Below are 13392 nucleotides of genomic sequence, written 5' to 3' on the forward strand. Positions count from 1 at the left end.
AATCACGCAAGAGTCTGTGACATCCCGTCAATAACACTGGCCATCTGTACCGTACCCAAGAACACTTTAACCCTAAAGTCCAATTTATTTGGCCAGTGTGCTTTGGCATGGTTCACTTCCCTGTTTTGGCACGGTACACTTCATGCCACAAGCATGCGCTCACAAAGAGGGTGTGACGTACAATCCATGACGGATGATCACTTCAACTACTCCTGTTGACAATTGTTTCAAATAATAGTGGGGGTGTTGGAGGGGGGTGTCGCCCCAAAGGGACTTAACACAAGCCAAACAGTCACAAAGCTGTAGCCATGTGTGTGCCTGGTTCAAACTGGAGTAGTGTGACAGTGAGCCATACTGGCCCGCAAGGAAACAGGGCTTCAGGGGGCAGTTGTGCTTGAGTACGGCACACTTCATAATGCCAGGTCTTAAGAGTGTCTGGTACCAGTCTTATGGAAGCATGGTGTGTGTGTGGTCCGAGGATTTTCTTGTGAGAAACCTGTCAGAAATGTCTTTGTATGTATTCGTGTCATTCCACTATTTAAATTGGTTAAGACCAAAAGTTTTTGGTAAAAATTTCTTTCCTTTCCTTTCCTTGCAACTCTTTAGGGTATATTTTTGAAGGTGGAAATAAAGAAACATCCTTTTTTCTGGATAACTTACTCTTCAATTTGTCATTAACCTCTATTGACTTAATTTCTTCAGTCTTCATCAGCCTGTGAAACTTGCCTATGCAGCATTTTGCTCTGAAGAAACATAGTGGGAAAAAGTTTCATGTTGCTGAAGGCAGTGCAAGCACAAACTAGAAACACTCCATCAATCCACCAGAGACAGGGATGACAACCAGTGCTGAGAATGTCAACAAGTCTCAGCGCTTTCTCTCACTGTGCATTGAATGTGAAAAGTAAACCTGAGTCCAGTCACTGTCACGTGAAAGGTCAAAACTCCACCACAGGATCAACACATCATATCTGTTTAACCCCACCTGTTATTTTTCAAGTTAGTTGCCATGTTTAAGTTTTCTGTTTACACAATCTTCACAAATCAAATCTATGTGTCAGACTTTAAGGATTGTGTATGACAAAACTCAGGCCATGATGATTCACCAGTTTTTGGGTGGAGAGGCAGAGAGGTTGGTGAGGGTTCACTGTGAAACTTTCACTGCAGTCCCTCTTTTCCTGGCAAGTTTAATCACAGCAATTGCAAATCAATACCCGTCAGTGATGAAAGTCCAGAATAACAAATGAAACACGTTTTTATTCCAGGAGAGCAACAAATTTCTCCCCAGCACTTGGCTAGAATTGGGCCCTGGCTAAGAGTCAATCACTGCATTCGCACAGAGACGCAAACCATTCCAAATCCCATCAACAGAAGAAAAAAAAAAATACTCAAGAAAGGCAAAATCCCAAACTCAAAAGGGAGTAGCACACAGAGAGAAGAATAACACGAAAACCCAGTGTAAGCCTTGTTAAGTCTTTCTGAAACATCCCCAACATTATACTGCTAGACCATGATACATCCTGAGGGGAGAAAGGGGGAGACAGGAGAAGGTGGAGTGATGCAGGGAGGGTATTACAGTAAAGCACATCCTCCCCCTGCCCCACCGCCTTCTGGCTACAACGCAACAGGGGGTCCTCTCTGTGCCCGCCGTTTCACAATTACTGTGGTAACACTGCATACTGATGCCCCCTGACACCGCTGACTCTGAGAGCAGACAGGAAGTGAAGGAGGGAGAGGGGCATGGAGGGGAAGATCAGAGCGTGTGAGAGCTTCAAATGTGGTGAGACATGTCATTAAGTTTAAATCCTCTGGTCATCTCAACAGAGCGTCCCTCCTGTGAGGAAACAATATTTGACTGCAGAATTACAGTCGTCTAACACAGTAATCACATTCACGAGGTAGTTTACTGTCAATACGACTCAACATGGAGAGACAGCAGGGGTCTGAAAACACCTGTCAATCACAGCTGCCTCAGCTCGGCTATGATTAACTGTTTGGAACAACAGCATGACAATTTTTCAGGGAAATTTTGGGAGATTTCACAACGAAAATGTTGACAACCTAACAGACTTTTTGCAGGCAAAATGAACAAAACTTAAGAATAAAGTAGTTGTTTCTTTTTGACTTTTTTTGGTTAAAAAAAGTACTCTTGGCTAGTCATTAACAACTATTAACCCCTCACAGCCTGAATTAATTAACAGTTAAAAAATAGATTGTTTTATGTGTTTTGGCATTCTTACAGATGTTAAATTAAATGGCGTTTGTGAATTTGATTATTGTACACACAATAGTTGAAACTAAGTTATATTATTTATATATAGACACAAGAAGTTTATCCCCTAACCAATACATTGTGATAAAGTGGGTCTTTGGTTTGTGTAGAGTATGAATCAATAGGTAATAATGAGATACAAAGGTTATTTCAGCTGCATCAAGACCTGACAGGGTATGTCGCAAATATGCAGCAACAGGCATCAAGGGGTTAACTAATTCTTTTCCAGCCCCAATGCAAACATAAAAAGATTCGATGACAGTGCAGAGTTGTTGTGGGTTAGTAAAATAATATATAAAATTTAGTTTCTCAAAGCAATGTTTGCACTTAACCTCATTTTTTGTCTACAATTTTGTAAAACTCCCATTTGGGAAGTCTTGGATCATACAGAATTAGGGGAGAACAGGGTCAGCTGACACATGGATTGGTTGTCACACTCATTATATCTCGCCACTAGAGGGCTCTATCTCTCAAATGAGGTATGGTCATTTAGATCATTTGGGATCAGAGCTCACCTGGACAGTCTACTTTGGAGTCAGACAGCTCAACTTGAGGTGAGAGGACTTTTTGTGTCTTTCATGTCAAATTGTAAATATTCAGCTCCTCAGTATTCATTTTCTTGGCTTTTACACAATGTTATCCTTAAAGTTTAAGGGAAAGCTATAGTTAATAGTGTTATTAGCTAGCTAACTAGTTGTTAGACGGTCATTAGCCTTCATGCTAGCAAGAAATTCCAGTTGGGGTTTGTTGTTGCATATATGTTATATACAATAAGCTGGCCTATAGATGTGTTTTTATTCATTTTTGTGTTAATATGCATTTAGTTGTGTCAAAGGAATTAAAATTTCACATTTAGTTCTTCCTTCTTAACTTTTAGAGGATTTTTCCCATTAAAACAGGATAGTGAGAAACAACCCCAATGAGTGTTACAACCGCCCCTTGAAATGTGTTTGGTTGTCATAATGTGTCAGAGTGTCTGTGATAGTTAATTAGCCTTTTGTTACAATGAGTTGGAAAATGAGAGGAACAAACATTTCAAGGCAACAGTGTCAGCTTCAGTTTAATGTAAGAATGACTCCTGAAAGGTGTTTTGATGATAAGTTCACACTGGAGTAAAAAGTGTGACAACTAACCCCGTTCTCCCCTATCTGTGGCACTGTTGGTTTCTCATGAGAGGTTTTGTCGACTAATGGCAAAAAGAAAACAGATTTCAGAGGCTGTGAAACCACTGTCTGGTAGTTATATCACATCATAACCAAAAGCTTTTAAAAACAATTGAAAAATACATTTTAAGACAAGAGAAGAGTCACATGAACTAGAAAACTCTATGTTATGTAACGGTTGTTTAAATCCTAAAAATCCCGACTCATCCCGAGTATTCACTGGAGTTACCACAAGATGACTGCACTGCAAGCTTTTCAAAACAACCACTTGACCTTTGACCCCGCATTTGCAGATTACTGAAGTAAAACCCATTTCAGCTGCATGTTTAAGCAGCAAGACAAGACACGGTGTTATCCCTGCAGTCTTTCGTGAAGAGGCTCTTGTTGTGATGAGAAAAAAAGCCTTAAGGTTAAGAGAAAAAACGCCTGCCTCTGGGATAAATTACAAGGCTGCAAAAACACAACACATGTCTGTGGTTCATATGTTGATTGTATGTTACATGATAAATATTGAGAGCTCTGAGGTATTGTCTGGTATGGATTAATAAAATGTGTGTGCATGCATGCATACTTAAGCATGCGTGCTCATGCTGCTGTGGATGAAAACAGCATTATGGGCCTAATCCTCACACGGACTTAAATCAGACTGAGCGAGAGCGGGGGAAAAAATGCCCCTAGACCATGTGCAATTTTCTCATCATTTCATGCATCTGAAACAAAACTAATTTACGGCTTGTCATGCTCGGCTTAGCACGCACAAACATAAGAGCCAATATGCACAGTGTGTCACCTGCCGCTGCATCAAAGACAGCCATTTATATATCACACTCACAGTTTCATATGAATCAGAGAGACCTGGGAGAAATGCTGAGCATGGTCTTATCAAAAGGAGCAGTCTGGTAAGCTCACTGATATGTTGGTGCCTTTCCACGGCTCCCTGATCCCAATCTAAGACACAAGCATCCAATGTCTCCTTGTCGCCTTGCAACCTGCTTCATAGGTCATTCCAATGTCATTACAGCCGGGATGTTTTCACCCCCCTCATGTCTCCAACCCTAACACACAAACACAAAGATAAAGTTATGAGCTTGGCAGCTTAGAGTGAAGCAGAAAGATACGGCACAAGAGAGCTGGAGGCAGAAACAGTCAGAGAGGGAGAGACGGATTGAGAGAAAAGATGAAAGGAAGCATGAGAGAAGGCCGGAGGGAGGAAATAAAATTGGTGCGACTGCGATATAGTAACGTGTACATGTATTGGGCTCCATTATAAAGGCACGTGACAGCTTAATAGGACTTCAGTCGCCAAGAGGAGAGGGGGAAAGGACGCATACACATCTCCTCTGCTGGAGTCACACATATGCTGAGTAAACTCTTCAGAGGAGAACACAGCTCCTCATTAAATTGGACATTGTGGCAGGTATTGATTTCTCCCAATACAATTTACAACGCCTATTGTTTGGAGATCCTCACTTCAGATCTCTGCTGTCACCGCTGCAGCAAACATCAATATGCAGCTCCGTGGTGCATTACCAAAGGGTTAATTACATACTTGTAAGCAATTACTGTCTTAATGTAGCATAGAATCCTCCCCCAAATTAGAATTTAGATCAAAACTATCACAAAGTCATTTAGTGATATCATCTTTGTGATGTAATGTCAACTGAAACATAATGGGGTTTCAATTTTAAGAGTCCGCCACACGCGTAGTTTGACGATCTGCAAGGTCGAGTCCAAAGAGGAGATGCAAAGACAAAGGTGTGTCAGATTTTCTGGTCAATCTTTCTGTTTACTAGTAGTTAAAGCAAACTGAGAATCCAAATGGGAAAGAAGAAGACTGGTACAACTGGTTTGATTTTCAAAGGAAATGCACTGACTTGCATACATGGAGAGAATTTGGTTGGAAATGTTTGGTTTAGGGATGGCCGATACCGATATTAATATCAGTGTAATGGCCAGTAACCGATTTTTACCTATATAAAAATTGGTAAGGAAAAAAAGAGAGGTAGTTCAGAGGCAAAAAGCGACGTGACTGTAAGATGGAGAGGAGAGGATCAAAGGATGGAGCGCCTCAGATGAATGCGATCAAAAAAGTACATTTTGTCTGTTTTTTGGATCAAAAGCAGGAAGAGGGACATGAAAGAAGAGAGTCCACTCTTCTTAGGTAGTTTTCGTGCTTACATAGTCATAGAAAACAAGATTATTTGGGTTCTGGAAGGATCGTTCAAGATTCCCTGAAAATGGCCGGCAGCTAATAAAATCAAAAGTATTGGCCCACTTTTACGCATCAACTGATGCCGTTATGTTAAAAAAATGTCCAACATCCGCTGATACAGATATATCTTGCATCCTTAGTTTGGTTAGGTTTTTAATCACCTGGTAACAAAAATCTTATCTCACAGTAGAGGATCCAAAATGCTGGAGACAATGTGGCAGTAAAGATGCTACGTATTTTGGGACTGTCCAGTTATTAAAAATGTCTGGTTGAAAATCCACAACATTCTGGAGCTAGTATTTACAACGAAAATACATTTGAGTTGAACACTTATATTTTTTTTGACTGTATTGCTAGGCACTTTGATGTCTACTTATTCCGCATTTTAGTAACTGCTTGTAAAAAGACTATAACTTGATACTGGCTAGATCCTGACCGCCCCCCAAATGATAGAGGAGTAGGAGGATATAGTTAATGGAATATACGTTGTGGGGAAAAATCACCTTATCACTTCATTTTCAAATAGATAAACTTAAGCAATCATGGTAAAGTTGGGTCTCATATGGACATAGGTCACAACCAAACTTACGAGAATTGGTAAATTAACAGGTGATGTTATCCTTTGATATGTTTATCATTCATCAGATTTTTATTTATTTATTTATTTATTTATTTTTATTTTATTTTATTTTATTTATTTATTTATTTTATTTTTTTTTGGGGGGGGGGGTAGTGTGCATATATTTTTCTTTTTTTTCTGATTTTTTTTTTTTTCTCTTTGGCTCTCTGCTTTGAAAGCATGTTGAACAATTGCCCTACATATGAAAGAAGATCAGAGTAACTGCTCATCCCTCTTAAAGACTGTACATAGCTATAAAGTAATAAAGAGTTTATTGTAAGAAAAAAAGAAAAAAAAGAAAAGATAAGAAGAAGAAGAAAGAAAATACTGAGGATGTTAAGGAGGAATGGGGTTCCCAGATATCTAGATGTTTGCGGCAAACTTTAACTGTGGACCCTTTATACCCTCTGTAAGTGCATTGCTAATAGTTTGTAAACTGCTCACAATCATCCTCTAAATAAAGATTAAAAAAAAAAAAAAAAAAACAGAAAACAGAATCGCTTGCAAACATTGTACATCCAATATGATATGAGTCCTGCAGCCATTGTTGAAAAATCATGTGCGACTGTGCGAAAATATGGGAGACAGATTATGTTTGGAAGAACAGTTGGTGACATGGAAATACAATTTGCAATCTACTCTGGTGTTTGGAGGCACAGGAGAGGAAGGGGAGGAGGAGGGGATCTAATTGGACACTAGCCTGCGTCTGGTAGTCCTGTCACAGCCCAGAGGGGTTTAAGTGTGTGTCTGTGAGAGTGTGTGTCTGTGTGTGTGTGTGTGTGTGTGTGTGTGTGTGTGTGTGTGTGTGTGTGTGAGAGAGAGACATCAAGTGAGAAAGCGAGCAGCAGAAAGAGCATGAGAACAAACAGAGAGCTCCATTCAGGTCGGACCCACAGACACATCATTCAGTCTGACATGCCGATACATCTCTGTGACCAGAGGATTCGTACTGGGCCTCGCCAAGCCAGTCAGTCACAGATGCATCCTTTCCACACACACTCGCGGACACACAAACACACTTCTGCTGAGACTTGCCGCCACTGCTTCCAGGCATTTATATCACTATGGAGAATCTTTTCAAGGTTCCCCATTCATTCTCATTCAGTTTCCCGTCTTGACGTGAATATATTGCAAAGAGTTTCAATGAGCTTATTCTTGCCAGTGCACCGCCCCTAAAATGTAATGAATGTCTTTACTACCAAGGTTAGAGTCAGAGTTTATCCATTAGCAAGCCATAATATTGACAGGGCCGTGCTCCGCGGGTCCAAACGGCAGCCTTGTAGCCGTAACATTGGCCGACAGACAAGGGGTAGTATGTCAATGTGAGGTGCTTACAGGCCGATAAAGGCTGCTGTTCCAATTCCTATAGGCAGGCTTTGATGGACAGCACACAGGGAGAGATGGAGAAGGGGAGGGAGAGCCGTGAGGGAGGAAAGGAGACGGAGGAGTGCCAAGTGCTCTTACAGCTCTTAAGAGTTTACAACTGAGCAGGAATTTGTTGAAAGGACAAGGAGGCAGGACACAGATGAGATAGGATTATCAGACGGGCTGTTTTTCCCCAGAGACCTTGGGAGAAGGAGACCACACACACTTGTACCCACCACATTCAGGTCCTCTGAGGTGACAGATTTCAACATTCAGGATGAGCTGAAGGACAAATTAGGAAGACAGAGAGTAGATACTAACAAATTCACACAATGAAACAAGCCTCTTCTGACAGACAAACTGAAACTGAAACTGAAAACTGTGAGTTAGCGCTCTCTGACTCTACAACTGGGAGCTACAAACAGTTCATTCATTCATTCATTTATTTTCTAGCGTGTATCTTGTTCAGGGTCCCAGCTGTCTTCTGGCTAAAGGTGGGGTACACCCTGGACTGGTCACCAGTCAATCACAGGGCAACTAACGGATAAAAAAAAAAGAGCTATATTTAACAGCATCACCTAAAGATTGTTTTTCTTTCCAGTTATTAATGGAACCATCGCCTTGGTTCAAAAATAAAAAAGTGGATCTAAAAGCATCAGAATAATTTTTCACCAAATAAAGTCCAACCATAATCATGTGTGTTCATGAGCAATCTATGTGTGATGTACCAATGAAACTATTAAAACTGATGACAGGAATGCATGAGCACAGGGGATCAATCTATCCACTGCACCAGCCTGTGAAACCACACTGCCCCTTATGGTTTTTCCAGGAAACAGCCTCATCCCTTCAGCCACGCTCTGTTGAGTGAGCATTAAAAACAACTAATGGCCTTTTGGTGTCATCATTAGATAAAAACCCCACAGAACTCCACTCTGTCATCAGATATCCACAGTGGGGTACACAGTCATATATGCAACACTGAATTGATGCATTGAGAGTGGAGTGCAGGTGGATGGAGAGAGGGACAAACAGCACTGGGGCTCAGAGTGTGACTGCTGTGCCAGGGATCTGCATTTTGCATAGGCTGGAGCAGCTGCTTTCTGTGCATGAGCTGAGGAAGGGGCGGACCATAAAGTCGCATTTGGAACCAGCGACCTACATCCCACTACATGCTTCAGACTCCAGCATGTACAGAGCTACTGCTGCTGCTGCTGGTGCTGCTGCTCCCCTCTCTTCTTTAAATGTCAACAAATCGGCTCGACTTCCAACAAACCCTCCCATTCAAGCGGAGATGACACGGGTGCCAGGAAATGACACACAGACACGCCGAGCCAAACAGGATGATTAAAACTGTGCCACAAGTAGACGAAAAAAAAAAAAAAAGAGAGAAAAAAAAAGCTGAGTGAGAAACCGCAAACAACGCACACGCAGCGTTTTAAAACAGTGTTGACTGTAACATCTTAAACATTCAGCCTCGAGGAAAAATTACTCATCACTGCTCATCACCACGTCTCTTGGCTTACTCTGTGGGGCAGCGCTCCAACACGGTGCCAAACAGGGATGAATCAAGAGAGGTGATCTTTATGAATGTTGTCCATCTAAACAGCTAAAAACCCACTCATTAAATAGAAGCAATGTAAAAAAAAACTGTAATATGGCAGGAGATTAAAGGTATCCTGCTGATTAAATCATTCAAATTTGCCCTATATCACTAAATATCTGTGAACATACACACACCACCATGACTGAATTTATTATCCACTTAGTACAGACTAGAAACAAAAATCCCCACATTTATCTTCCTGACTGCATCAAATCTGCTTCATTTAAACTATTTCTGTGAATAAGTTACACAGCATGTGACCCATTAGAGTACAAACAGCATCATGGCATTCACTGTCTTATGATCAAAGTCACATTAAAGAAGCAAAAGCTGCTGCATACCACAGAGATTAAGTCTCTAGAGATATTACATTACAGTGTTTTTTGTTTACTCCTCTAGGCTTTCCCCCCTAAGTCAAGCCCTTCAGTCAAGTTCAACATCTTTAAGAGGACGCAAGAGTCTCACTCATTGGGAGAAATGAGGCTGTAAAGGTTGGGTTTTGTATCATGCAATGTGCGTTTTCAGCACAAGTCACAAGGATGGCTACTCTGAGAACCATCAGTGTGGAGCTAGAGTGAGTTTTTTTTGAAAATCTGGTTAGTGCAAGTCCATGCTACAACCATTCCAACGTGGAGCCATCAGGATGCAGGGGATGCTCCAAACAGCATGGATTTAAATAACTTTTAAATTACAGCCACGTTGCATCCCTCACTCATCATCCTGGTGTTAAATACATTTAAAGGAGCATCAATCACTTAGAATCAAGTGTAGAAAATGAGGCAGTTTTGCCCATTTCCATGATTCAGAGTCGAGCCTTTGCTGGAGTCCTAACGCCAGTCCAGCAGTCGACTCAGTGCGGGTTTGTCCCCGGAGGCACTGCGTAAATCTGGCGCGGAGTCCCCTGACATATCCCTCAGTTTTTAACCTTCAGAGTTTTTACGCTGCGAGAGGAACGAGCACTATTTGGGCATGCAGCTCTCTGGAGCTTACAGTGAATGAAGGGCATGAATGATTTGAAGCGCCACACAGAGGGAATCCGGTGTCCTAAGTTGAGAGATGATGTATCATTGAACATATTTCTGCACATCCTCCCCGGAGGTAGTCAAATGATCCAAAAATGGGCTGGTTCGGAATGAAACCCGCCCGATCACCGGAGTGCGCAGAACAAGCATGGCGCAGCCAGAACAGGTGCAACACGCCTCCGACACCTGGCTGCTGCAGTGGCAACCTTTACACCCAAAAGCGCCTTTAAATGGCACTAAAACGCCCAGAAAAGAGTCCTGGCTGTGGGATTTAACACAGTGACAAGCCCCTCTTCTTACCTGTAATCTTTGCAGATATCACTTCACAGCCGCAGCCGCATCGACACTGCGGATAAGAGGCACGTCCAGAGCAATCCCCAACTCCGTGTACTCCCCTCCAAAAATGGGAAATGCTTAGAATAATGTTATATCCTGATCAAACGGTGAGTCCACTTTAAATCCCCGTTGGAGGTGTAGTAAGAAGCCGATTCCTGCACGTGAAGAAGAAATAGCAGCAGACTTCCAGCAGCATCCCCGATCAGTGGGACCCTTCTACACCGCTCTGAGCGCTCTGACACCCGGGAGCTGCACCTCCCATTCCCCGGCGAGGACGCACTTGGTATGCCGCTGGAAAAGCCGCTGCGCCGTATGGGATACCGCAGGAGGCAGTGCTTGTGTGCGTGTGTGTGCGTGTAGATGTGTGAGTGTGTGCGTGTAGAAAAGCGTGTGTGTATAGATGTGACTCAGTGCGGTGCTCCTGCTCGACTGAGGCTCTGAGGGTGCTGCAGCGGAGTGCGAGAGGAGAGAGGGAGCAGGGGAGGGACGAAGAGAGAGGCGCACGCTGTCTTGGAGTTTGAAGCCTCACGGAGGATCTGGAGGCTCGGGGACTGAGTGGATGGCGCTTTGGTCGCTGGAAAAAAGGGGAACTGTTTCTGACCAGGGATCTGCAGTAACACCTCGGGTCTGGAGGGGGCTGCGTTTGGGTTACATTCTCGACTCTGTGGCAAACATCAGAAGCACAACAAACCAATAAGCATGGTAAAGCGTGTTCGTGTAGGATCTAACCTCTTTTGAACACATGCAAGTTTCAGAGTCAGAATCCCGCCCAGTTCACATCGATTTCAAGGGTCAGCATCATTCGCTTTGAACACTTTTGAAAAGTTGATTTCCAGACTTAACCACCCCTCGTTTCAGTAACAATATGACAGATATCAGATTAAACAAAGCTTATGCTTTGCAAAAACATGAGTTTATGCAAGGCAACGCATCAACCCCGCTGCGAATGAGATTTAGCAATGCCAAAGGGGAAATTTACACAAATACGCAACAATACGGGGGTGAAATGATCAGATCATAGGATTTGAATATCTAATCGCAGGATCGCTGGGAAAGATAGAGATTAGGGAAACACTGCAACATAATTACGACACTTGCATAGATGTAGAGGATTAGAATCTGCATTTGTGTTCTTTGATGATCTTTTAATATGCTCCAGGAGTTTATCCCCCTCCCATATATTTTAAGCAATTAATATTCTAAAAGGCCTAATTATGTAATGATGTCTTTAGAGGAATAAGCGGTGTGGGGGTGCAGGAATAATGGACTTCTTCATAAATAGACTATTAAGCCCACTCCTTGTCAGCACATGAAGATAGCTCAAAACAAATCCATCATCATCTGCTAAATATTGCGCACAAGATTGAGCTTTCTTTTATAATCATCTGGAGATAACATCCAGTGCCGGCCCGCCATCCAGTAACTACTGGAGAAGAGGAGTGTAAGATAAAAGGGTTTATTTCCAATAAAAACATCTGGGAATAAAAGAACTTCATGGAAATGTGAGCACGCGCCCTCTGACCGTTTATCCTACATATCTGAACCTCAGAGGCAGCACGCGCTCGAGGGGGCGAGCAGGGAGAGGAGGGCTGTGAGGAGGAATCCGCGCATGCTGCAGCATCCTCTCCCTCCCTCCCTCCTCCGTCCTTCTCTCTGCACTCACTTCCACTTCCACAGGGGTTCCTCGCTTTGAAACACTGCATCAGAGCCCCACCTACAGGCCGAAGAAACTTTACAGGCACTTACACACATAAATACAACCGAGGCACACACAGTGCTTCACAGTATCAGGCTGCGATAGCCTGTGACTTTTTATGACCTCGACGTTTTAAGATTTTTTTTTCTTGCTCTGCCAAAAAAATTTAATACATGATAAAAAAAAAAAAAGCAATGAATGAACCTGCACTTGGCGTAACCTGCTTCAAATGTTGCACAGTTACAGAAAAGTCCAGTCCAAACAAACAAACTCCTAGTAAGCAAAATGTTAACTTGTCACATGTTTCATGCTAACGGTGACTCACACTATGGCCAAACCGATGCAAATTCAAGCCGTCAAACAACGTCAAACAATACTTTTCTTGAAATACCTGAGGTATCTGGCTCCTAGGTGGTCGAACTGGACCCACAGGAAGTTGATGTTTCAAGTCATGCTGCGTGGTTGACCCTGTTTGGCGTGTGACGCAGTTAATTTACTCCAAGTTGCCAACATGGCGCCGAAAAACTAAGTTGCTAAGGTTGCGGAGCTCTTACTCACCCTTGATATTATCATCAGCTGTCTTTGCATAAACTAATACCAATGTTAGAGCACTCATTAATTTCAAACAGGAGTTCAAAAGTTAAATTCAAAAATAGCACTGTTAAAAATTTATATTGATTTAAGGATGAAAAACAGGTAAAGGTGCAACCTCAAGTGACATGACTAATTTAAAATGAATTAAATCAAAAAGAAAGAAAATTATATGTTAATAAATATAACCCTGAGTTTACAGGTGTAACTTTTTTTCTTATGTGCTTAGAAAACCCCTTTTTTATACCAAGAATGTTTTTTTGGGGGGGGACTAATATCTCTGCTTGTTAATTTGGATGCTGCCATTGCACCAAAGGCAAGGCCAACCTTGAGCCCCCTGTCTTTGCATAAACTTTTTTTTAATTTATTTTTTTTAACTCCAACTGCAATACTTATTTTTAGGGAAAACTTTGTGACCTGAACCTTAAACTAAAAGTTTTTAAGAGACAGAAGTATTAGGACATGTCATCAAACTTTTCTCCTGTCACAACATTAATTTGTCTTTTTTTCATA

The 13392-nt window shown here is 42.1% G+C and overlaps 1 protein-coding gene across 3 annotated transcripts in view; it reads right to left on the reverse strand.

Moving 5' to 3' along the window:
* Positions 1 to 12721, reverse strand: part of plxna4 (plexin A4) — a 328944-nt gene extending 316223 nt beyond the window's left edge. The window contains exon 1 of one of the 3 annotated variants that reach the window (XM_074697775.1): positions 12680 to 12721. The gene's annotated coding sequence lies outside the window, so the exon portion shown is untranslated. Of the gene's footprint in view, positions 1 to 10224; positions 10243 to 10556; positions 11194 to 12679 lie in introns of those variants that run through there. The other 2 variants (XM_074697774.1, XM_074697776.1) reach the window with 2 other exon arrangements.
* Between the last annotated feature and the right edge of the window lie 671 nt (positions 12722 to 13392).

Source organism: Halichoeres trimaculatus, unplaced genomic scaffold (genome assembly GCF_033239565.1).
Source record: "Halichoeres trimaculatus isolate MK-OKI-2021-1 unplaced genomic scaffold, fHalTri1.1 fHalTri1_scaffold_21, whole genome shotgun sequence".
NCBI classification, from domain to species: Eukaryota; Metazoa; Chordata; class Actinopteri; order Labriformes; family Labridae; genus Halichoeres; species Halichoeres trimaculatus.